Consider the following 25513-nt stretch of genomic DNA (forward strand, 5'->3'; position numbering starts at 1 on the left):
TACTTCATAGTAGGACTGCCGCTCAGGTTGTAAATGTACACCCTAGGGCATTGAGTACTAGGGCACCAGGACATACATTTATGTCTATTGTGCTTAAGAGATTAAAGGAAATCTGTCATCAGTGTCACCTGCACTAACCTGATGGCAATGATACTTACCTGGTCATGTTCTGTGCTCCACTTCTTCTGCAATCTTCCACCGTAGCTTCTGTTCCAGGGCCAACTTGGAAAATGGAAGGGGCTTTGTGATGTCACTGCTGCTGTTTGCATGCAGCAATACGTCACATCATGTATGTTTTACATGCAGTGCATGGATGTCTTGATCTTATTGCAGGTTTGTTGCAGATTTCATGCAAATTTGGCTTCCCCATCAAAGTCAATAAGGAACACCAAATGAACATAGGTGATAAATGAATTAATGATGTGGAGCCCGCTACTAGGACTACCATCAATAGCTAGAACTGAGGTTCTGAGTGCCCTATTTCACCCAGCTATTACAAGAAAGGTGGATACACAAACATACATATTTCACCAGTTTTCCCATTCTGTAGGAATCAATTGTGCTTTTAGGTTGTCTCTGAGCTAGTGGCCTTCCTTGTCCCTATACATATGCTAAGAAGCAGCAGCAGCATGGAAAATATTATAGAGCAGTAGTGAGCTGTCTAAACTGTAAATCAAGCTCTGGGTAATACAAATAGCTTGTGTACTCGATGCAGTTTCTCTGCCTGCCTCTCCATCAACTTAACCCCTTAAGGACTCAGGGTTTTTCCGTTTTTGCACTTTCGTTTTTTCCTCCTTACCTTTTAAAAATCATAACCCTTTCAATTTTCCACCTAAAAATCCATATTTGCAGTGACATTAGTCATTTTACCCAAAAATGCACGGCAAAATGGAAACAAAAAATCATTGTGCGACAAAATCGGAAAAAAAACGCCATTTTGTAACTTTTGGGGGCTTCCGTTTCTACGCAGTGCCTATTTCGGTAAAAATTACACCTTATCATTATTCTGTAGGTCCATACATTTAAAATGATACCCTAGTTATTTAGGTTTGATTTTGTCGCACTTCTGGAAAAAATCATAACTACATGCAGGAAAATTTATACGTTTAAAAATGTCATCTTCTGACCCCTATAACTTTTTTATTTTTCCACGTACAGGGCGGAATGAGGACTCATTTTTTGTGCCGTGATCTGAAGTTTTTATTGGTATGATTATTGTTTTGATCGGACTTTTTGATCACTTTTAATTCATTTTTTAATGGTATAAAAAGTGACCAAAATACGCTTTTTTGGACTTTGGAATTTTTTTGCGCGTACGCCATTGACCGTGCGGTTTAATTAATGATATATTTTTATAGTTCGGACATTTACGCACGCGGCAATACCACATATGTTTATTTATTTATTTTTTTCCACTGTTTTATTTTTTTTATGGGAAAAGGGGGGTGATTCAAACTTTTATTAGGGAAGGGGTTAAATTACCTTTATTAACACTTTTTTTTACAGTTTTTTTGCAGTATTATAGGTCCCATAGGGACCTATAACACTGCACACACTGATCTTTTACACAGATCACAGGCGTATATCAACACGCCTGTGATCAGTGTTATCGGCGCTTGACTGCTCCTGCCTGGATCTCAGGCACGGAGCAGTCATTCGCCGATCGGACACCGAGGAGGCAGGTAAGGGCCCTCCTGGTGTCTGGTCAGCTGTTCGGGACGCCGCGATTTCACCGCGGCGGTCCCGAACAGCCCGACGGAGCAGCCGGGTCACTTTCACTTTCACTTTAGAAGCGGCGGTCAGCTTTGACCGCCGCTTCTAAAGGGTTATTAGCCGCGGGTCCCGGCCGTTAATGAGCACCGGGACCGACGCGATATGATGCGGGATCGTTCATATCGCGGGAGCCGGCGCAGGACGTAAATATATACGTCCTGCGTCGTTAAGGGGTTAAAGGGGTACTCCGGTGAAAACCTTTTTTCTTTTAAATCAACTGGTGGCAGAAAGTTAAACATATTTGTGAATTACTTCTATTAAAAAATCTTATTTCTTCCTGTACTTATTAGCTGCTGAATACCACAGAGGAAATTCTTTTCTTTTTGGAATGCTCTCTGATGACATCATGAGCACAGTTCTCTCTGCTGACGTTATTATAACAATAATAACACATCATTTATTGTTGTCATTAGTGGGATTTGAACCCAAGTCCCCAGCACTGCAAGGCAGCAATGCTAACCACTGAGCTACCATTCTACCCTTAGCATACATTTGCTGTGCATCTGCTATGCATGGTTGCTAAAATGGACAGAGATGTCAGCAGAGAGCACTGTGTTCGTGATGTCATCAGTGTTCCAAAAAGAAAGGAATTTCCTCTGTAGCATTCAGCGGCTAATAAGCACTGGAAGGATTAAGATTTTTTAATAGAAGTAATTTACAAATATGTTTAACTTTCTGCCACCAGTTGATTTAAAAGAAAAAAGGTTTTCACCGGAGTACCCCTTTAACCCTCCTTTCCCTATTCCCCTTTCTCCTCTCCAAAGACTTATATGAGTAACATGGAACTTGTACAGAAAAGATGAATTTGAGCAGTTCCTCAATGTGATGAGTTTTTGAAAAGGAGTCTGATAAACCATAGCATATAAAACAAACTTTCTTATATTTATTTATACTGTTGTTAATGTATGCAATGTTTGTTGCCATCTGCAAAGTGTTCTACCTCATTGCATGATCAATTTGAGGAAGAATTTTAAGGATGTATGTATGTATGCTACTGCTCTATTCAGTCATAGTTATCATGCTTGGTCCTTGCAGGTCTATAGTGGGAAACTGCTTTCCTAAGACAAATGCAAACGAGAGTTTCTTATATTACAATCTCTTTTTTAACACAGTCGAAGGGATCCAGGGCAGAACTTCCCTTTATAATTCTCAAACCCATATCAACATTTAAACAACATGTTTCTTTCTGTAGAGAATTTGTGAAATGTTTCTCTTCCAGACTGCAATCCATTATTAAGCTATAAAGTAATGCCCCTAGTTATAAAATGGGAAGATGTATGTATAGTGTGAATACAGATGGCAGATTTATAATGCTATATCTCTCAGACAGGATGTGACACTACATTCCACTACGAATAAGCTGCAACATTACTTACAATTTAGTTTATAAATCATCTTTGCTATTCAGCAGATTTCTCGGTTCATAATGTTAAACCTTGTTCTTATTATTCACTTCTGGTCCGTACCTGCCAGAAAGATTTTCTTTAAGTGATATATTATTTGAAATCTACATTTAATTTGGCTGTCAGATCTGAACTAAGACAATAGCTAGTTTTATATGTTTTCCTACATGGCATTTACCTCATTAGACATGTCAAAGGGCGGTAGACTGTTGCTGAAAGTTAAATTATAGAAGGAAAATATTAGAAAATATTAAAGAATCATAAGGAAACAAGGAAAATTTGGAGTTGCTGAATTTGCTTTGAATGTCCCTAATTTTTAAGAACATTCCTGGCAAATATTTATCCAGGGATTGTCCTGCAAATGCATGGGGGCATTTTTATTTTTATTTTATGTCCATCACTATTGGATTAATGATGGTAATGATTTTTAACTCCTCCTTTGCAGGCTCAGCTTTAAAGCTCTGGGCACCAAAGGGTATCGTCTGAGGTTAAAATACTGAGGTCTAATTTACAGTGTGGAACAGGATACGGCAGGTGGTGGATCCTCTGGGCCTGTGTGGATGATGACGTGAGCCATGCCAGGGAGCGGAGTCTAAGGTGCCACTGGTTTTCACCAGAGCCCGCCGCAAAGCGGGATGGTCTTGCTGCGGCAGGCGGCACCCAGGTCACTACCCCTGGCACGACTCGTCCACACAGGTAGCTGGGAGGTGGCGTGGCACAGAAGGAGACTGGCAGGATGTTGCAAGATGGCAGTGGGTCAGGGCAGGAACACAGGTGCTGGGTAGGTAAGGTAGCAAGGAGCAGGTACATGGTAACAGAGACACAGAACTTTCACTATGGCAATAGACAACCAAATATCCCGCAGGGAACCAAGGGAGGAGCTGATATTTAAGGACCAGGGTGCAGGTGTAGTCACTTGATTAAATAAGCACTAGCCCTTTAGAAGTGAGAGCTTCGGCACGTGCGTGCCCAAGGAGGCGGAGGCACACGCGTCAGGGCTTTGAGGACATGAAGAGGCGGAAGATGAGGGAGGTGAGTGACGGGCTGGGATTCGCATGCGGGCGCATCCCGCAATTCGAATCCCAGTCCTGCTGGCAGCGGGGACATGAGCAAAAGAGCGCTCGGCGTGTCCGGCCGGGGCACAGGCGTTACACAGCGTCTGCTCTTGAGTCTGAATATTGGTTTCTGGTCTGGTGTATGATCTCAGGTCTGAATCTTAAAGTTTGTGATGTGAAGAATGATGTAAGGGGTCTGAATACTAGTGTCTGGTCTAGGGTATGGACAAAAGTGTAAATATCCGGGTATGAATTGTGGGTGCTGGGTTGAGGGCAACATTTTGGGATTTGGTCTGGGTATGGAGTAGGATTTCCATCAAACGCCAACTGCACTTTAACTTTAACGCCGGAGGACCCTGAAGAAGATGCCGGAGCAGCGGGACCCCATAAGGAGCCCCTGGGAGACCATCGGGAGCGGTCAGGACGCGGTCCGGAGTGGCGGGGACAGGTGAGTATTTAATGCACTTTTACATTGCACGAATCCCTCAACATATGATGGATTCGACAAACGATGGGTCGTTTGGAACGAATTACCATCGTATGTTGAGGGACCACTGTACTGATCAGTGCTATGTCCTATACAGTGGGGATCAAAAGTTTGGGCACCCCAGGTAAAAAAAATTATTAATGTGCATAAAGAAGCCAAGGAAAGATGGAAAAATCTCCAAAAGGCATCAAATTACAGATTAGACATTCTTATATGTCAACAACAGTTAGATTTTATTTCCATCATTTACACTTTCAAAATAACAAAAAACAAAAAATGGCGTCTGCAAAAGTTTGGGCACCCTGCAGAGTTAATATTGTGCACTGCCCCCTTTGGCAAGTATCACAGCTTGTAAACGCTTTTTGTAGCCAGCCAAGAGTCTTTAAATTCTTGTTTGAGGTATCTTTGCCCATTCTTCCTTACAAAAGTCTTCCAGTTCTTTCTGGGCTGTCTGTCACGCACTGCTCTTTTAAGGCCTAACCATAGATTTTCAATTATGTTGAGGTCAGGAGATTGTGAAGGCCATGGCAAAACCTTCAGTTTACGCCTCTTGATGTAATCTCCCAGGGATTTCAAGGTGTGTTTAGGATCATTATCCATTTGAAGAAGCCATCCTCTCTTTAACTTCAGCTTTTTCACAGATGGCATCAAGTTAGCATCCATAATTTGCTGAAATTTTATTGAATCCATTTTTCCTTCTACTCGTGAGATGTTCCCTGTGCCACTGGCTGCAATACAACCCCAAAGCATTATTGATCCACCCCCATGCTTAACAGTTGGACAGAGGTTCTTTTCATTATATTCTGTTCCCCTTCTTCTCCAAACGTACCTTTGCTCATTCCGGCCAAAAGGTTCAATTTTAACCTCATCGGTCCACAGAACTTGTTTCCAAATTGCATCAGGCTTGTCTATATGTTCATTTGCAAAGTTCAAACGCTGATTTTTGTGGTGAGAACATAGAAGAGGTTTTCTTCTGATGGCTCTTCCATGAAGACCATATTTGTACAAGTATCTCTTTATAGTGGAATAGTGTACCAGAACTCCAGTGTCTGCCAGATCTTTCTGGAGGGATTGTGCAGTCAAATGTGGGTTTTGAATTGTTTTTCTCACAATCCTGCGAGCTGTTCTGTCTGATACTTTTCTTGGTCTTCCAGATCTTGCTTTAACTTCCACTGTTCCTGATGACTGCCATTTCTTAATTACATTCCGAACAGAGGATATTGACATCTGAAAACATTTTGCTATTTTCTCATAGCCTTTAGTGTTGAGCGGCATAGGCCATATTCGAATTCGCGAATATTCGCGAATATATGGACGAGTATTCGTCATATATTCGCGAATATTCGCATATTCGTAATATTCTCATTTTATTTCCGCATATGCGCAAATTCACGTATGCGAAAATTAACATATGCGAAAATTAGCATATACAAAATTAGCATAAACGAAAATTCGCGCACGGGTCTCACACAGTAGTATTAGAGCCTTCTTTACACCACACAAGCTGGAAGCAGAAAGGGATGATCACTGTGATGTGTACTGTGAAAAATAAATAAAAATAAAAAATATTCGTAATTACGAATATATAGTGCTATATTCGCGAATATTCACGAATTTGCGAATATGCTATATTCGCGAATAAAATTCGCATTGCGAATATTCGCGAGCAACACTAATAGCCTTCTCCAGCTTTGTGAGCGTCAACTATTTTCAGTTTCAGATTTCTAGACAACTGCTTAGAAGAACCCATGGTGCTGATTGTTGGGGCAAGGTCAGATGAGTCTGGGCATTTAAAACCTTTGAGATTGACATCACCTGGTCTTCCCAGATGATGATTGAGAACAATCCATGACACTGGAAGGTCTCAGCTTTGCAAAGGGGGCAGTGCATGCTATAAATTCTGCAGGGTGCCCAAAGTTTTGCAGGTGCCATTTTTTTGTTTTCTGCTATTTTGAAAGTGTAAATGATGGAAATAAAATCTAACTTTTGTTGCCATATTATAAGAATGTCTAATCTGTAATTTGATGCCTTTTTGAGATTTTTCCATCTTTCTTTGGCTTCTTTATGCACATTAATACAAATTTTTACCTGGGGTGCCCAAACTTTTGATCCCCACTCTACATAGCACTGAACAGTATTAGCAATCAACTTATTGCTATAAATAGTCCCCTATGGGGACATAAAAAGTGTAAAAAAAAAAGTAAAAAAATGTAAAATAAAAAAGTAAAAAAATTTGAAAAATCCCCTCCCCCAATAAAAAAGTAAAACGTCCATTTTTCCCATTTTACCCCCCAAAAAGCATAAAAAATATAATTAATACACATATTTGGTATAGCCGTGTGCATAAAAGTCTGAACTATTAAAATATATTGTTAATTATCCCATATGGTTAACGGCATAAACGTAAAAAAAATAAAAGGCCAAAATTGCTGTTTTTTGTCACATTTTATTCCCCAAAAAATGTATAAAAAATGTAGAAAAAGTTAAACCTAAGCAAAGATGGTACTGATAAAAACTACAGATCATGGCGCAAAAATTGAGCCCTCATATCACCCCATATACGGAAAAATTTGAAAATTATAGGTGGTCAAAATAGGGCAATTTCAAACATACTAATTTTGTTAAAATGGTTTGAGATTTTTTTTTTAAGCGGTACAATTATAGAAAAGCATATAACATGGGTATCATTTTAATTGTATTGACCCACAGAATAAAGAAAACATGTAATTTTTACTGGAAAGTGTACAGCGTGAAAACAAAACCTTCCAAAATTTGCTAAATTGCTGTTTTCTTTTCAATTTTACCACATAAATAATGTTTGATTGTCATAAATAATGTTGATTTTGTTACATTTTATGGTAAAACGAGTGATGTAATTACAAAGTATAATTGGTGATGCAAAAAAACAAGCCCTCATATGGGTCTGTGAATGGAAATATAAGAGAGTTATGATTTTTAGAAGGCGAGGAGGAAAAATGAAAATGCAAAAATAAAATTGGTCTGGTCCTTAAGGGGTTAAACACATTGGCCCTCATTTACTAAAGTCCAACCAACTCTTTTTCTCGGTTATTGCGCCTAAATTTTGGTCGCAACGTCTTTGCGACTAATTTTGCGACCAAATTTTAGACGCTCAACCGACATTTTAGAAAATACTCGGAGTGTTTTTTTTTCACTCTGAAATGGGCGTGTTTTATGCAAAAATTGGCCTTTTACCAACAAAAACAAAAAAATACTCGGAGTACTTCCAAAATCACTCCAGAAAAAGCGTGAGTTTGCCTCACACAATAACCGACAGCCAAGAGGCCGAGTGAAATTCCCAAAATGGAGTGATTTCTAACAAGGGACTGTTTGCCATTGTGTTTTGTGTGAAAGTAACTTGGTTTATAACCGGAAAACATTTTGTACAGTTAAACACTTTTATGAATAAAATATTTAATGTTTGGGTGATATTTTTTTTTTTTTTTTACATTACATTTACATTTACATTACATTTACATTTTTTTACACCTAAATAATTTTAATTAATGAAACTGTTTATAAACAAACTAGTCCAAAACCTTTTGACTCACACAAATACATTTTTATTTATAAATGGTCTTTAAGGTCCAAAAAATGTTTGTGTTACGTGTTTGGAGTTTGTGTGACACAATTGACTAGTGCGACACAAAAAACACGGGCGACAGAAAAATAACCGACATGTGCGACAGATTAGTAAATAAGCCTGGAAAAAAAATGGAGTGATATAGAAAACACTGCAGAATAAACACTGCACTTTTAGTAAATGAGGGCCATTGACTACTTTTGGTTAACCCCTTAAGGACTCAGAGTTTTTCCGTTATTGCACTTTCGTTTTTTCCTCCTTACCTTTTAAAAATCATAACCCTTTCAATTTTCCACCTAAAAATCCAAATTATGGCTTATTTTTTGCGTCGCCAATTCTACTTTGCAGTGACATTAGTCATTTTACCCAAAAATGCACGGCGAAACGGAAAAAAAATCATTGTGCGACAAAATAAAAAAAAACGCCATTTTGTAACTTTTTGGGACTTCCGTTTCTACGCAGTGCATATTTCGGTAAAAATTACACCTTATCATTATTCTGTAGGTCCATACGGTTAAAATGATACCCTACTTATATAGGTTTGATTTTGTCGCACTTCTGGAAAAAATCATAACTACATGCAGGAAAATTTATATGTTTAAAAATGTCATCTTCTGACCCCTATAACTTTTTTATTTTTCCACGTACGGAGCGGTATGAGGACTCATTTTTTTGCGCTGTGATCTGAAGTTTTTATCGGTATGATTTTTGTTTTGATCGGACTTTTTGATCACTTTTTATTCATTTTTTAATGGCATAAAAAGTGACCAAAATACGCTTTTTTGGACTTTGGAATTTTTTTGCGCGTACGCCATTGACCGTACGGCTTAATTAATTATATATTTTTATAGTTCGGACATTTATGCACGCAGCAATACCACATATGTTTCTTTTTTTTACACTGTTTTATTTTTTTTTATGGGAAAAGGGGGGTGATTCAAACTTTTATTAGGGAAGGGGTTAAATGACCTTTATTAACACTTTTTTTAAACATTTTTTTTGCAGTGTTATAGGTCCCATAGGGACCTATAACACTGCACACACTGATCTTCTACACAGATCACAGGCGTGTATTAACACGCCTGTGATCAGTGTTATCGGCGCTTGACTGCTCCTGCCTGGATCTCAGGCACGGAGCAGTCATTCGCCGATCGGACACCGGGGAGGCAGGTAAGGGCCCTCCCGGTGTCCGGTCAGCTGTTCGGGACGCCGCGATTTCACCGCGGCGGTCCCGAACAGCCCGACTGAGCAGCCGGGTCACTTTCAGTTTCACTTTAGAAGCGGCGGTCAGCTTTGACCGCCGCTTCTAAAGGGTTAATACCGCACATCGCCGCAATCGGCGATGTGTGGTATTAGCCGCGGGTCCCGGCCGTTGATTAGCACTGGGACCGACGCGATATGATGCGGGATCGCGGCGCGATCCCGCTTCATATCGTGGGAGCCGACGCAGGACGTAAATATACGTCCTGCGTTGTTAAGGGGTTAAAGAAATTCTATGTATCTTTACATCTGAACATTAAAATTACATATATGTATGCAATCAATGATATAGATAGATAGATAGATAGTTATTTGGGGGGGGGGGGGGGGTACACCTCAACATTGAAATTGTAGCTCCAAGAAGGAAAAGTCATGGTATTATAGAAATAAAGGATCGAAAGACATGTTAATTATTTGCTGATTTATATGTTCATTGAATGATAAAAAAAATGGAGACAAAATGTTCAAAACATCTAAAGTTATTTAGTATTGAGTATGAGTGGCACATGTAGAAATACACGTACTTACACGCCTTGGCATGCTATAAATGAGCTTATTAATAGTTTTCTGATCTGCTGATAATCATTAGTTATTGATGGAATGTTCTGCCACACTAAATGCGCGTGGGCAGAAGTGGTCGCTGCAAATACAATGAAGGAGTTTAAACATGCATGGGATAAGCATAAGGCTATCCTCCATATAAGATAGAGCCAGGGACTATTCATAGTACAGTGACCCCTCGACCTACGATGGCCCCGACATACAATAATTTCAACATGCAATGGCCTCTCAGAGGCCATCGCATGTTGAAGGCAGCATCAACATACGATGCTTTTTTATGTCGGGGCCATCGCATAAACGGCTATCCGGCAGCGCTGACTGCTTCAGCTGCCACCGGATAGCCGTTTACGGTGCCCCATGAGCTCCGGTGATGGTCACTCACCTGTCCTCGGGGCTCCGGCGCGTCCTCTTCGGTATCCTCTGCATCGTCGGGGCTCTCCATCATCGTCATCACGTCGCTGTGCACGCCGTCCCGTCATCCAATAGGACCGGTGTGCGTAGCGACGTGATGGCGGCGACAGAGAGCGTGGTTGCCGGGGAAGCAGAGGCCTTGCCGGAGCGGCGGGGACACCTCGGGGATGCGGTGACAGCGATGGACGGCGACATCCCGGGCTGCGGTGACGAGCCGTGACGGTCCGGAGCAGCGGGGACAGGTGAGTACAACTTTCTCTAACAGTGGTCTACAACTTGCGGACCTCCAGATGTTGCAAAACTACAACACCCAGCATGCCCGGACAGCCAACGGCTGTCCGGGCATGCTGGGTGTTGTAGTTTTGCAACATCTGGAGGTCTGCAGGTTGTAGACCACTGTCCTATACTTTACTTTTCACGGATCCCTCAACATACGATGATTTCAGCAAACAATGGTCCGGAACAGATTACCATCGTATGTTGAGGGACCACTGTATTCAGATTATTGGGCAGACTAGATGGGCCAAATGGTTCTTATCTGCTGACACATTCTATGTTTCTATGTAAATCATCAAGATCCGCTAGTTGCAGCTCCTTTTGCAATTGCCAACCAATGATGTCCTAGTTGTGCTTGATGGGAGATGACCCAGGCATGCTGCAGGCTGTGGTAGCACGTTTAGACCACACGCTGCTCACAGTAGCACAAGTAACAAGCGTCCTTGTATTGTCATGATAAAAAAACACCACTTCAGAGAAATTGCCTTACCTTTGGTTCCAAATTAATGTAATGCGTAGCTGTTAGTGTACCTGGAATGAAGACTTGAGAAGTCCAGCAATGTTCCCTCATGAAGGCCTCTTCATGGAGTTGCCCACGGGTTTCCAGACCAATCTCCAGCTATAAATGCATCTGAGACAAAATCAGGACTGATGGCTGAAGAGGCTAGACCTTTATTCCAGCCTCTATTGCTGTTTGAATCCACACCATGATAGCCTTTGAGAGTGGTGACGTGAGGTCAATGGAGCACCAATAGCTGGATGTCTGGCTCATAGCTCAATATTGGGCAAGTGCCTTCTGATGGTTTGTGTAGACAATGTTTGATTTCCTAAGCTTGGTATGTGACAACCAATTTCTCTTACAGTAAAGAATGGATCACTATGAACAATTCTTTTAGTTTGACAATCCATCCATCGCCTCTGTGAACCTCTTTCTGTGGGGGTGGGCACCCCGGGTGTTGTGTGCTGACTAGTGTAATGGGGACAAACAAACAGTTTGTGACACCAGGGCAGTGTTAACCTGCACGCTCTGAGAGTAGTAATTTCCTGGGCCAAGTGTTGGGGTAATAACAACAACAAATGCAGGGTTACGGAAACCACTCATTTTTACTCAGGAACGCGCAATGATACAGGAACAGTTTAAATTATAGTGCAAAGTTCACAGGAGTGCTTCAGGGCACTATGCGACTTGTAGTCCTTGCTGATAAACTAGCTTTTTGTTAGCTGAATTTTGGTTAGACTATACTAGCTTGTATTGTTTAACTTCTATGAGACTTGGGAGCTGACAGACACTGACTTTACTCTTCACCTGGAAATCCTGAAGTAGGGCTAACCACCAGACTGGACCTATCTAAAACTTGACTTGCCTGAACTTGAATTGGACATTACAAGGTCTGGTCAGCTGAATTCTAGGAAGGTTGCTGTTGCTCTGGAACAGAATTAGTGCTGCAACTGGATCTTCTTAGGCCTGACCTATTGTGGTGAGGCACAGGTATACAGCAGCGGTTTTAAGGTGACCTACACTCTCTTCTCCTCCTTACTCTCAACTGAACTATCTCCACCCTGTCTAGAAGACTTGGGGAAGGCAGGACTGCAGCCCTGGTTGGCTAGAAGCAAACATGTGATTACCCTAGCATCAGTCTGCATAAACAGATTAACCCCTTAAGGCACATTAAACATAAAAGTGCATTAGCAATACATTACAGCATAATAAATATCACAATTGCCCCTGAGTAGTGAGCCCGGAGCAGAAACTGTATGTGACATCCACCTGACAGGAGAGGAAGATTGGTGTGTTTCGCACTGGGGCACCACACTGTAAGTCCAGTCCGTCATTGGTCTTCCAACACCCGAGATACACATAGATGAACAGTGCTGATGTGGTGATGGGGTGTGAGGTGCAAGGTAGATGCAGGGCAGATGTTATTGCCCAAGGGGCAGATGGTATTAAAGAGAATGAAGAAAAAGCAAATGATCCAGCAGAGTCAAGGACTGGACCTGAAGAAGAAGGTATAACCTTTGAAACTCATTGTCCATGCTGTAAACTGCCATCCTTAAACCAATAAAGATGGCATTGATTTACCTATCTGAAGTCTCCGGAAGTGCGCCGTGTGAGCCAATTAATCGGATTTTTCCCCTTGATCCAGAAGTGAACCCTGCCAAGCTGCCTTCCTTCCAGCTGTTCCCTCCTGGATGTGCTAAGAGAGAGATTGCAGCCCCTCCCCTTGTTATATAGGGGGGCTGTGCAAGGAGCCTATAGGTCACTAGTGCCTCCTGGGTAACAACCACTTGGTACAAACATTAAAGAAACAGTACACTTTTATAATACAAACATATATACATTATGGTGATACTATAAGGGGGACCCTGGGGACATGCAGGGACTCTGCCTGACAGGGCAAAAGGACAGTATGGGGCCACATTATCCCGTACTGGGACATCACACTGACATCTTGACCTATGGGCTTAACAATCTGCTTGACTAATAAACTAAAGTCTTTGAGTCCAAAGATTCTGTCCCTCTTAGATTGCGACAAGTGACGATAACTGGCACATCAATGAGTAGGAGGCCTCACACAATCATACTCTACTGACTGGAACCAATTTCTTAGGTTTTATGTGGCTGAAAATGACTTTATTTGGAGAGCTTAGTAAAACCTTTTACAGTATTTACTCAATTTACATAAACGTATGGCTTGTCCTTCTTGGTGATACAATTTCAATGTTATGACATATATGGGGTAGACAATTGCACACATATTACCTGAGTACTTACATAGGCATCCATAGGGGTACAAATGCCAATAGAGTTAGATAGAAATAGACAGGTACAAAATGATAGATAGATAGTATTCCCAGGAGAACAGCAAATGCAAATTCAGACAAACTGGAGGCATGCGAGGGTTCAAACAGGTATTGGTATTTTTTTTTTTTAGTGTGTAGAGTTAATAATACATTATTTATATAGCAAACACGCTGTACACTCAAATTGGTCCCTGTCCCCACTGGGGCTCACAATGTAAAATCACCTATAAGTATGTTTTTGTTGATAAGTGTGGGAGAAAACCATAGTACCATAGAAAATCAGAAGAAACCTATACAAAGGGAAAACATGCAAACTCCTTGCAGATTATATCCTTAGTGGGATTTTAACCTAGGACCACGACACTGCAAGGCAACAGTGCTAACCACTGAGCCACTTTACTGTTACAGGCAATGTATCTGCTTGCTCATCTAGCCATCGTCAAGCAACAATAAGTGACCCATGCAAGGTTTAACCCCTTAACGACAATTGTCGTAAATGTACGTCACGGTGCCGTGGTACTTAAGGCACCATGACGTATATTTACGCTCCACCATGACTGCGAGGACCGGACCGGAGCTCTAGTCATGCACAGCAGGTCATCGGCATCAGCAGCCAGGGACCCGCTTGTAATGGCAGACATCTGCGATCGCGCGGATGTCCGCCATTAACCCCTCAGATGCCGTGATCAATGCAGATCATGGCATCTGCAGCTGTGTGGTACTTTAAATGGATGATCGGATCGCCAGCAGCACTGCCACGGGAATCCGATCATCCAGAATGGCTGCCAGAGGTCCCCTCACCTGGCTACGGCTGTCTCCCGGGGTCTTCTGCTCTGGTCTGAGATCGAGCAGACCAGAGCAGAAGATCACCAATAATACTGATAAGTGCTATGCTCTATGCATAGCACTGAACAGTATTAGCAATCAAATGGTTGCTATAAATAGTCCCCTATGGGGACATAAAAAGTGGGTAAAAAAAGTAAAAAAAATGTGAAATGAAAAAGTAAAAATATTAGAAAAATCCCCTCCCCCAATGAAAAGGTAAAATGTCTGTTTTTTTCATTTTACCCCCCAAAAAACATTAAAAAAAAATCATTAATACACATATTTGGCATCGCTGTGTGCATAAAAGTCTGAAATATTAAAATATATTGTTAATTATCCCGTGCGGTGAATGGCGTAAACGTAAAAAAATGAAAAATGTCCAAAATTGACGCTTTTTTGTCACATTTTATTAAAAAAAAATTATAAAAAATTAATAAAAAGTAAAACCTAGGCAAAAGTGGTACTGATAAAAACTACAGATCATGGCACAAAAAATGAGCCCCATACTGCCCTATATGCGGAAAAATTTGAAAGTTATAGGTGGTCAAAATAGGGCAATATCAAACATACTAATTTTGTTACAATGGTTTGAGATTTTTTTTAAGCGGTACAATTCTAGAAAAGCTTATAACATGGATATCATTTTAATTGTATTGACCCACAGAATAAAGAAAACATGTCATTTTTACTGTACCTTCTGAAATTAGCTAAATTGCGGTTTTCTTTTCAATTTTCGCACATAAATAATATTTGTTTGGTTGCGTTGTACATTTTATGGTAAAATAAGTGATGTAATTACAAAGTACAATTGGTGACACAAAATACAAGCCTCATATGGGTCTGTGGATGGAAATATAAGAGAGTTATGATTTTTAGAAGGCGAGGAGGAAAAAACGAAAATGCTAAAATTAAATTGGTCTGGTCCTTAATGCCAAAATGGACCTGGTCCTCAAGGGGTTAAATACAAAGATATTCAAGAGAATCCATCATTGCTATTGGTATATCATTGTTGTAAAATGCAGTGAATAACTATAATCCTATAGATACATTCATTGGTACATAAGGTGCCAATATTGAAGGACATTTATCATCGTTGCTTTGTAAGCGAGTTCTGTGGGCATTTTTTCCTTGCTTTTGGTTTTGCCTATGTGTGACATTTATTTTACTATCACAGGGGGTTGATAAATTTGGCTCACATAAGCAAAAAGCAATAAATCACTTTTGAATACCATTTTTTTGGCACACATAAGCAAAAACCAATAAATGACTTCAGAAAGGGCATGCTGGGAGTTGTAGTCCTGCGGCGTGGGTGGGAGATGTGCGGTGGGTGACAAACTTGTCACCCACCCGCACATCTTCCGCCCGCCCATTCTGCACCACTACAACGCCCAGCATGTCCTCACAATAAGGACATGCTGGGACTTGTAGTCCTGCAGCATGGGTGGGAGATGTGCGGGCGGATGACAAACTTGTCACTCGCCACACATCTTCCGCCCGCCTGCGCCGCACCACTACAACTCCCAGCATGTCGGTAAAATAAGGACATGCTGAGAGTTTTAGTCCTATGGCGCGGGCGGGTGGCAAGGAACCAGGGAAGTGGGCGGCTTGTGCTCTGCTCCCTGGCTTCCCAGCGGGGAAAATGAAGTTACAGCACTGTAACTTCATATTTCCCTCTGGCAGCTGTGATTGGCTAGGAGGTCTGAACCAATCACAGGTCTGCCCGGGATATATGAAATTACAGTGCTGTAATTTCATATTCCTGTCGGCTGGCTCTGCTCCCGGCCACCCGACCGACCTGGCCACTAGATGTTGTAACTATAACTCCCAGCATGTCATCACTGTAAGGGCATGCTGGGAGTTGTAGTTCTGCAACAGCTAGCAGGTGGGTGATAGATCCGGTCGGATGGCCGGGGAGGGGAGCTGCACAAAAAGTCACCCAAAAAGTTGCAGTTGCAAAACTACAACTCCCAGGATGCCCTTACAGTGAGGACATGCTGGGAGTTGTAGTCCCAACAGCTTGAAAATGGGTGGTAGATGTGAGTGGGTGCCGGGGAGCTAAGCTGCGCAAAAAGTCGCACAAAAACCTGCACAAAAAGTGCTGTCAAAATCAAGTTTGTAAGCCTGGTCTGACCTGGCTTACACTTGTGACTTTTTGAAGGGGGTTTGCGAATTTTTTTTTGCTTACATGCGACTGTCCTGTTCAGACATTGTCTATGTCTGAACAGTTTCTGTGTTAATTCTTCCTGGGATGGGAAGAGTTAACCTTCTTGACTTCAGCACTGGGAGGAAATATAAAACCTCTTCAGGTGCTGTTCTGTGCTGGTGATTAGACCTGTATTCTGGCAATGTTGGCATGATGTTCACTATATCTGTCTGAGCACATATCCTAGTATTAACCATGGTTATCTGTTTGATTTCATATATAGATTTTATCCTGCTTTGTTTTAGTACATTTGTCAGGTTTTAGTATTTTTGTATGTTCATTCTGCATTTGCTTTATGTTGCCTTAGTCTGTATTACAAAAAGTCAATGAAAACGGAAAACCAGCTCACCACCATATAAGTTCTTGAGAAGGGAAGGATTTCAAATGTAGGTAGGAAGCACGGACAACATCCAACCGCACGTTTGGAGTGAAGACTTGGGATGAAGAAAGAGAGCAGGGTCCAGCTCCCAGGAAAACGGATAAAATGCAAAATTTTAATTCAAGCCATTAAAATTGAGTGAACAAAAATAGAGGAGGGAAATAAAATCATAGCAGAAACGCCGACGCGTTTCGGACCATATAGTCCTTAACCCCTTGGGGACGGAGCCCATTATGACCCTAAGGACGGGAGCATTTTTTGCAAATCTGACCACTGTCACTTTAAGCATTAATAACTCTGGAATGCTTTTACTTATAAGTTTGATTCCGAGATTGTTTTTTCGTGATATATTCTACTTTATGTTAGTGGTAAATTTTCGGCGATACTTGCATCCTTTCTAGGTGAAAAATTTGAAAATTTCATGAAAAATTAGAAAATTTTGCATTTTCTAACTTTGAAGCTCTCTGCTTATAAGGAATATGGATATTCCAAATAAATTATGTATTGATTCACATATACAATATATCTACTTTATGTTTGCATCATAAAATTGATGAGTTTTTACTTTTGGAAGACATCAGGGGGCTTCAAAGTTCAGCAGCAATTTTCCAATTTTTCGCAAAATTTTCAAAATCGGAATTTTTCAGGGACCAGTTCAGGTTTGAAGTGGATTTGAAGGGTCTTCTGGTTAGAAATACCCGATAAATGATCCCATTATAAAAACTGCACCCCTCAAAGTATTCAAAATGACAATCAGTAAGTGTGTTAACCCTTTAGGTGTTTCACAGGAATAGCAGCAAAGTGAAGGAGAAAATTCAAAATCTTCATTTTTTACACTGGCATGTTCTTGTAGACCCAGTTTTTGAATTTTTACAAGGGGTAAAAGGAAAAAAATCCTCTCAAAATTTGTAACTCAATTTCTCCCGAGTAAGAAAATACCTCATATGTCTATGTAAAGTGTTCGGCGGGTGCACTAGAGGGCTCAGAAGCGAAGGAGCAACAATGGGATTTAGGAGAGTGAGTTTTTCTGAAATGGTTTTTGGGGGGCATGTCCCATTTAGGAAGCCCCTATGGTGCCAGGACAGCAAAAAACCCCACATCGCACACTATTATGGAAACGACACCCCTCAAGGAACGTAACAAGGGGTACGGTGAGCCTTAACACCCCACAGGTGTTTGACAACTTTTCGGATGTGTAAATGAAAAAAAAATATTTTTCCACTAAAATGCTGTTTTTTCCCCAAATTTTACTTTTTTACAAAGGGTAATAGGAGAAAATGCCCCCCAAAATTTGTAACCCCATTTCTTCTGAGTATGGAAATACCCCATATGTGGACGTCAAGTGCACTGTGAGCGAACTACAATGCTCAGAAGAGAAGGAGCGCCATTGAGCTTTTAGAGAGATAATTTGTTTGGAATGGAAGTCGGGGGCCATGTGCATTTACAAAGCCCCCCGTGGTGCCAGAACAGTGGACCCCCCCACATGTGACCCCATTTTGGAAACTACACCCCTCACGGAATGTAATAAGGGTTGCAGTGAGCATTTACACCCCACTGGCGTTTGCCAGATCGTTGGAACAGTGGGCTGTGCAAACAAAAAAATTTAATTTTTCATTTTCACAGACCACTGTTCCAAAAATCTGTCAGACCCCTGTGGGGCGTAAATGCTCACTGTACCCCTTATTACATTCCGTGAGGGGTGTAGTTTCCAAAATGGGGTCACATGTGGGTATTTATTATTTTGCATTTATGTCAGAACCGCTGTAAAATCAGCCACCCCTGTGCAAATCACCAATTTCGGCCTCAAATGTACATGGTGCGTTCTCACTCCAGAGCCTTGTTATGCGCCCGCAGAGCATTTTACGCCCACATATGGGGTATTTCCGTACTCAGCAGAAATTGCGTTACAAATTTTGGGGGTCTTTTTTTCCTTTTACCTCTTGTGAAAATAAAAAGTAAAGGGCAACATCAGCATGTTAGTGAAAAAAAATTTTTTTTTTACACTAACAGGCTGGTGTAGACCCCAACTTTTCCTTTTCATAAGGGGTAAAAGGAGAAAAAGCCCCCCAAAATATGTTAGGCAATTTCTCCTGAGTACGGAGATACCCCATATGTGGCCCTAAACTGTTTCCTTGAAATACGACAGGGCTCCAAAGTGAGAGAGCACATGCGCATTTGAGGACTAAATTAGGGATTGCACAGGGTGGACATAGGGGTATTCTACGCCAGTGATTCCCAAACAGGGTGCCTCCAGCTGTTGCTAAACTCCCAGCATGCCTGGACAATCAGTGGCTGTCCGGAAATGCTGGGAGTTGTTGTTTTGCAACAGCTGGAGGCTCCGTTTTGGAAACACTGCTGTACAATACGTTTTTTTTTTTTATTGGGGGGGACAGTGTAAGGGGGTGTTTATGTAGTGTTTTACTCTTTATTAGGTGGTAGTGTAGTGTTTTTAGGGTACATTCACACTGGCGGGTTACGGTGAGTTTCCCGCTAGGAATTTGCGCTGCGGCGAAAAATTTGCCGCAGCTCATACTTGAAGCAGGAAACTTGCTGTAAACCCGCCCGTGTGAATGTACCCTGTACGTTCACATGGGGGGGGGGAACCTCCAGCTGTTTCAAAACTACAACTCCCAGCATGCACGGTCTGTCAGTACATGCTAGGAGTTGTAGTTTTGCAACAGCTGGAGGCACACTGGTTGGAAAACCTTCAGTTAGGTTATGTTACCTAACTCAGTATTTTCCAACCAGTGAGCCTCCAGCTGTTGCAAAACTACAACTCCCAGCATGCATGGTCTGTCAGTACATGCTGGGAGTTGTAGTTTTGCAACAGCTGGAGGCTCACTGGTTGGAAAACCTTCAGTTAGGTTCTGTTACCTAACTCAGTATTTTCCAATCAGTGAGCCTCCAGCTGTTGCAAAACTACAACTCCCAGCATGCACGGTCTGTCAGTACATGCTGGGAGTTGTAGTTTTGAAACAGCTGGAGGCACACTGGTTGGAAAATACTGAGTTGGGTTCTGTTACCTAACTCAGTATTTTCCAACCAGTGTGCCTCCAGCTGTTGCAAAACTACAATTCCCAGCATGTCTGATCACAGAAGGGCATGCTGGGAGATGTAGTTATGCAACAGCTGGAGGTATGCAACTACAACTCCCAGCATGCCGAGACAGCTGTTTGCTGTGTGGGCATGCTGGAATTTGTAGTTTTGCAACATCTGGAGTGCTACAATTTAGAGACCACTGAACAGTGATCTCCAAACTGTGGACCTCCAGATGTTGCAAAACTACAACTCCCAGCATGCCCAGACAGCAAACAGCTGTGTGGGCATGCTGGGAGTTGTAGTTTTGCAAGATCTAGAGGGCAGTATAGAGATCACTGTGCAGTGGTCTCTAAACTGCAGACCTCCAGCTGTTGCAAAACTACAAATTCCAGCATGCCCACATAGCAAACAGCTGTCTGGGCATGCTGGGAGTTGTAGTTTTGCAACATCTGGAGGGCTACAGTCTAGAGACCACTATAGTGGTCTCAGACTGTAGCCCTCTAGATGTTGCTATGCAACTACTCACCGACTTCCGTCGCATCCGGGAGCCATCCTCTTCTGCCGCACGCCGCCGCAGATCTCCGTCGCCGCCGCCGATCCCCGTCGCTCCGCAGCCTCCGGAGGGGTAAGTGGACTCCGGCGCCGGTCCTCTTCGTTTTCCCCGTTCTGCCCCGCCTATTGTGGGAGGGCAGGATGGGGAAAACGAAAGTAAACCCCTCCGCCCCAGATCTGCTATTGGTGGTCGCGTCTAGACCACCAATAGCAGAGATAGGAGGGGTGGCACCCATGCCACCTCACTCCTATCGCTTTAGGGGGATCGTGGGTGTCTTAGACACCCGCGATCCCCCTTCTATTCCGGGTCACCGGGTCACCATAGACCCGTAATGACCCGGAATCGGCGCAAATCGCAAGTGTGAATTCACTTGCGATTTGCGCCGATCGCCGACATGGGGGGGGTCTAATGACCCCCCTGGGCATTTGCACGGGGTGCCTGCTGATAGATATCAGCAGTCACCCCGGCCCGGTCCCCGCCCGGCGCGCGGCGGGGGCCGAAATTCCCACGGGCGTATGGATACGCCCTTCGTCCTTAAGTACCAGGACGCAAGGGCGTATGCATACGCCCTTCGTCCCCAACAGGTTAATCATGCCATGATTAAGGACTATATGGTCCAAAACGCGTCGACGTTTCTGCTATGATTTTATTTCCCTCCTCTATTTTTGTTCACTCAATTTTAATGGCTTGAATTAAAATTTTGCATTTTATCCGTTTTCCTGGGAGCTGGACCCTGCTCTCTCCCTTAGTCTGTATTCACACTGTGCTTTTTGCCAGTCCTGTTTTGACCTTGATTGATCCTACACTCCAAGGATAAAATCCTGTACTGAGCCTTGGGCTAATATGTCTATCTAGGAGTGAGTGAGTCTTGTGTCTTTCCTGTGTTTGCTTGTATTTAGGATTTTTGTTTCCTCCTATGCCAGTATCCTGATCACTCGATGGGGAGTGCCCACTGGTTAGAAGCCTATTTGGCTTTGGTATTGATGTCTCTCCATGCTTTGAGTGGGGTATCTAGTGTGTTCCTTGTTCTGTGAAAGTGCTCTTTATTTCCTGACTGTTTAGTTTTCTGACATTCAGTTAACTTGTTCATCTCTTGAATCTCCTAGTTTTGTCTGCTGTAAACTTATCTCCATATCTTGTCTTGTTCCGATTATCATATCTGCCGTTAAAGGGGTACTCCGCTGCTCAGCATTTGGAACAAACGTACCCCTTTAATCTTGATTCTGGTTTCTGAACTGTATGTTAGTATGCTATATCCTGCCTTGTGTGTATTCATATACCTGTTTGTTGGTTCTGTTATGTTTCTGACTTGTTTCCCAAAATGTACAGTTGGTTTGTTTTGTTTGAATCGTACGCCCATGCACTTCAGCGCATGAAGGGAACCAGCGCCGAGTTGTCAATCCATCGTTTAGTCCATTCATCACAGTAAATCTATGAATCCCTATAGTCAAGTACTAAATAAAGTGGAATCAGACAAGTCTGAAACCACATTCCACACAAATAAAAACCCAACATTCTTAGTAAATCAGGGACACTGTGTAACTAGGAAGTAACTGTCATGGGTGGGACACAGATGAGAGGCAGACAGACATGACAACTAAGGGCATAATGCCAGTATATTAAAATGGACAGGCAGGCAGATTCACTGGTGATGTAATGTTCATATATCCTGCACAATGTTCAAGACTGGCATAAAAGGGCTCACTGTATGGCTCAAGTAAGTAATAGTGATGAGCGGCATAGGCCATATTCGAATTTGCGATATTTAGCGAATATATGGATATATGAATATTCATCCTATATTCGTGAAATTCACATATTCGCTATGTTCGTTCTCTTTTTTTTTCCCATGCTAAAATGATAATGAAATTTGCATAGTGTGTATGCACAATTATATCTTTCACCTGAAAGAAGGGAGGGATCAGTGTCCTCTGACTGGAAGTGCCGATATTCGTGAATATTAGCATATTTGCAAATATTAGCATATTTGCATATATTGGCTTATTCAAAAAAATGAATATTTGTCATTTCGAATATATATCGCTATATTCTAAATATTCGCAAAATCGCAAAGTGCCAATATTTGCGGTAAAAAATCGCATTTCGAATATTCGTGCTAAACACTAGTCAGTAAGCAGTATATACAGCCCCATGTGTGCACACGTACATTCTCTGGTGTGCTGCAGTGATAGCTTGTGCAGATAGATAGTAGATAGATAGATAGATAGATATAGGATACTGCTTGACAAAGGCCATGAGAGACAGCTGAAACATCACGTCTGTGATATCTGGTGAATAAAGCCACATTGCTTCACATTTCCCGAGTGCTGCTGATTTCATCACGGATTTATTGGACCCTAACCAGGTTGCTCCAGCGTGCACCACCTTCACAATCACAGTGCTGCCCATTTTCTGATACTAGATAGATAGATATAGGATACAAAAAAGGATAAGTTGGCCAGCACATACTGATACCAAACTACTGCATGGACCCTGTATACAGGTGCACGTTGCTAGGCTAAATATACATAAACAGGAGAATACAGCAGCACACTGCTAGCACAAAGATACAGACAAAACATGAAATGCTATATTGCTACAATGCAAAAATGAAAATATTGAGGTACTTTGCCTACCATTTGGCCAAATAGTTTGGACCATCCCACCACAATAAGTTGACCTCATTGGGACGGACCCTACACTGTGAATGTGCCTCTGTGCAATCAGTTACCAGGCTTGTAAGGTCTGTAACTGATTGCACAGAGGCACATTCACAGTGCAGGGTCCGTCCCAATGAGGTCACCTTATCATGGTGGGATGGTCCAAACTATTTGGCCAAATGATGAGCAAAGTACCTCAATATTTTCATTTTTTGCATTGTAGCAATATAGAATTTCATGTTTTGTCTGTATCTTTGTGCTAACAGTGTGCTGCTGTATTCTCCTGTTTATGTGTATTCTCCTGTTTATGTATATTTAGCCTAGCAGCGTGCACCTGTTTGCCGGGTCCATGCAGTAGTTTGGTATCAGTATGTGCTGGCCAACTTATCCTTTTTTGTGTTATACATATGGGGGAGTGGCTACCTCCATGTTGGCTCCTGCGCCCCACCCATCTTATAAGGTGCTGGATGTTCCAGACCATACAAGCCTGGTAACTGATTGCACAGAGGCACATTCATAGTGTAGGGTCCGTCCCAATGAGGCCACCTTATCGTGGTGGCATGGTCCAAACTATTTGGCCAAATGGTGAGCAAAGTACCTCAATATTTTCATTTTTTGCATTGCAGCAATATAGCATTTCATGTTTTATGTGTATCTTTGTGCTAGCAGTGTGCTGCTGTATTCTCCTGTTTGTTTAGATATAGGATAGATAGATATAGGATAGATAGATGGATAGATAGATAGATATAGGATAGATAGATGGATAGATAGATAGATATAGGATAGATAGATAGATAGATGGATAGATAGGTAGGTAGATAGATAGTTCCCAATAGATAGTGTTCCCAATGCTGCAGAACTTTCATCAGATACTTTCTATTTCTATTCGGCATGTCTATTTTTAACTGTTTGAGAGAGAGAGAGAGAGAGAGAGAGAGAGAGAGAGAGAGAGAGAGAGAGAGAGAGAGAACTGTATAAATAGAAGATAGATCAATAGTAGATGGATAAATAGATAGATTGTAAATAGAAGATATATTAATGGTAGATAGATAAATAAATAAATAGATTTAGATAGATAGATCGATTGATATGGGGCAGATAGATAGATAGATAGATGCTATGTGTCTATCTTTAACTGTTCCAGGTAGATACTGTAGATATGGGATAGATAGATAGATAGATAGATAGATAGATAGATAAATAGAACTAGATTTTGTATTTAATTTAATCAACAACACATTCATTTATAGAGGATTGTTTTATATAAATGAAGGAATTAATTGAACCTTTCTATTTTTCAGTCAGCTATTGTTGTCATTTCCTTGCACCCTCTTTAATTTGTTCTCATTTGTTGATCTGTTTAAAATTTTCCTTCTTAATTACGATTAATTGTTCTTGCATTTTTTCTGTGTATTGACCAATTTTGCGCTGCTGTTGCAATTGTTTAGAAGTGACATACTTTTCTCCAACAGTCCTCCTGCCATGCAAGGTCAATTGTAAGTCTTTCTTCTCTAAGCAGCTCCATTGCCTCATGCATCACAATGCAAAAAAAAAATCACTTTTAATACTATGAATGCAATTCTTATCCCAACCAGTGGCAGTGGAATTAAGCAGCAGTCTCTAGCGTATAGAATATTCACAATAGCCTCCTACGGTTCAGCGAAAACCATTAATTTCACCTTTCAATGGGGATAAAGAACTTGCAAATTTGATGCAACCCAACAGTGCTTCAGCATTTTGAAGTCCCTATGATTTAGACTAAGCACATTTTTTTATATGTCTGGTTTTCATTTTATACATATGATTACTATTTACTAGCACAGGCTAAAAAATATTTATTGTTACATTTTAATCATTTTCAATTACAGCACATTATTATTATTTTAATTTAGCCTTTTTAGTCTATGCACAATCTAAGTTTCCATTTTACCTAATTATATAAATTGTTTAAAAAATGCCCCGATGCTTGAGTCATCAAAACTAAATAGCTTCTGTTGTTGGACCTACAAGATATGTTAAGTAGATATAACAATAAAATCATGATGAAAATACCACCTATTTACAAAATCACACATGGTGCAGCTTCATCTCAGTTCTTTTGTATTACTGTTATAGTATGTTTTTTTCCTTCCTTTTTTGTTCTTAGTACTGTAGCGATCTTTAAAAGAAAAAAAATTCTATATAAATAATAGAAATTCCTGTCTATGCATTTCAATTATCTATGC

The sequence above is a fragment of the Hyla sarda genome, chromosome 5 (assembly GCF_029499605.1).
Source record: "Hyla sarda isolate aHylSar1 chromosome 5, aHylSar1.hap1, whole genome shotgun sequence".
Lineage (NCBI taxonomy): Eukaryota > Metazoa > Chordata > Amphibia > Anura > Hylidae > Hyla > Hyla sarda.